Here is a 2310-nt window from a genome sequence, read left to right as displayed (position 1 = left end):
CTTTCATCAAAAATAAAAATAATAGATATAATTAAAAAATAGAAAAATAACTGCCCCTTTTGCCATTTGAAAAGTTTCTTAAATCTTCTCTTTGTTAAGCGTTTTGCAAAAAGTTCTTGAATCTTTAAATCCTAAAAGTCTTTTTATTTTTGCAATCCCGAAAGAAGGTTTAACTCACCACAAGGAATCTTATCCTTTTTGCAAAGGAAGTCTCTCTATATCACAAACCACATCACCATGGCAACAAAATGTCACAGTCTAGGACATTACTGTATGTTTTATTATGTAAAGTCCTCCAATTATATCTATAGATTAATTATTTCCTAAAGGGGGTTAAGAAATGAAGATGGCGGGGTTCATTGTCCATATAGGCTATACTGCAGTTGTGAGTGTAGATGGAATCCTGGGACTCCTGGCAACTCCAGTTCTGCAGTACACTCACAAGGAGCCACCATCCGGAGTGCAAATGGCTTATCTCATGATCTCCCTTTGATCCAGGGAGATTTTGCTGGCTGGCATCCACCTTCTAGCCTGCATTCTTGGTTGTGGTGTCTCTCCACTCCTTTCTCCAGTCCGCCATAATTCCTCACTGGAAGCTCCAAAAAGTTGCCTGTTTCTGATTCAATGCAACTATCAGAAGCTTTTTATTGGCTGGACTGAGACCACTGTTTAGATTCTAATAGGACTTAAGATGGTATTGCTTTAAGTCTAGGCCACCTGGGTTTGCTGCATCTCTTTGGAATATGTGATCAACCTGTACAGTGCCTTAGGAGTGAATATTATTACAAAGATGCTATATAATCACATTCTTTCATACCCATTTTGTTCCAAAGCGCTTAATCACTAGAATGTATGTTTAGTCTAAAATGTACTCTCTTTTTCTTCTATTCAGTATTTAAGATTATATCCTTGTAGACACAATGCTTAGCCATCTACTTTTCTCCAGGCAAAGCCAGCTGATCATCAATCTGTAATTTCTGACCAAATTGTGTGGGAGGAGAAAATAACAGGCAAATTCTCTTCTGCTCTGAGCAGTAAATCTATCTTCAAAGAGAAACCAGAGGAGATTTAATCTGGCTTTGTATTCAGTGTACAGCTATAATGTAAACAGTGTTAGTTATATATGTGTGAAAAATCTGAAAGAGCTTTTGCTTCAGGAGGAACTTTTGCCCAAAGCAAGTAAAACCATTAAAGGAAGGAATTTCTTCTGCAGCATGGTGAAAAAGTAAAGAGTAAATTCCGCCCCCCCTCCTTCCATATTTGCTATGTGATCCTGATGTCTGTCTGCCCCAACCTGTGTCTGCTTCCCAGATAATGTGAAGCTGGAAAGACTGCAGTGTGCAAGAAACCAGTTAAATCATCCTTGAGAGGTAGCTGCCCAGCCTCTTAAAAACCTCCAAAGATGGCAAATGCACAACCTCTATACATTTACGTCACTTCATATCTAGTTTATGTCTCTCATTTCTAACAGAGAGTGGTGAACATAGATTGCTGAGTAGGTGGAACTTAAGAGAAACAACAGCATTCCTCCTATACAATGGGAACGTATCTCAATGCCTTTTAATTGGAGTTTCCAAAAACAATTGCATTTTTCCCAACATACCATTGTAAAAGGTTCTGGGAAGAGGTGAACCCCCTCACATAGAGATGTGTGTTCTAACTGGTTAAATAGGAAGTCCAAAAAACAAAACAAAAACCCCATACAAAAATCTCAAGAACCAGTGTAAATCTAAGTATTAACAGCACCTGCAAAGTTTTTACATCTTTAACTTCTCTAACTGTGACTGGGTTAATCTCTGGAACTTGGCTGTATCAAGAGGCAGGTTAGCAATTTAAGTCAGTACCAGAATTTAATTCTAACCCTGTGGAGGATAAACATGATGCAGTAGATAGAAAGATGGTTTCTAATCCCCAGGCCAACCTGAAGATCCCTGTGGAGTGTGGGTCAATCAATTTCAATTACTTTATTACAGTCAATTAGACCAGTACATGGAGTGTGGGTCAAGAAACAATCTTATAGTCTCATCTGTACCACAGCATTACCATGAGGTGATATACATGTGCTTGTTGTCCTGAGTCCGTAAGAAGAAGAGTTAATTCCTACATTTCTTGTAGGAATGTTCTTACTTATATTTACCTTTCAAATAAGGAACATATTTCTTTGAAAATGTTTTTAACATTCCATTCTGATCCTGTTCCATTGAATCAAATGGTTTCTGGTTGATTCCAGATACTTTGAAATAACTGTGTTGCAAATTAGTAAAGATAAAGGAGATAGGCCAAGCATATATATAAAAAAAACCAAGATCC

Source organism: Python bivittatus, unplaced genomic scaffold (genome assembly GCF_059951505.1).
Source record: "Python bivittatus isolate LINGU-HERP-01145 unplaced genomic scaffold, Pbiv_v1 ctg000020_np1212, whole genome shotgun sequence".
NCBI lineage: Eukaryota > Metazoa > Chordata > Lepidosauria > Squamata > Pythonidae > Python > Python bivittatus.
This window is presented reverse-complemented; position numbering follows the sequence as displayed.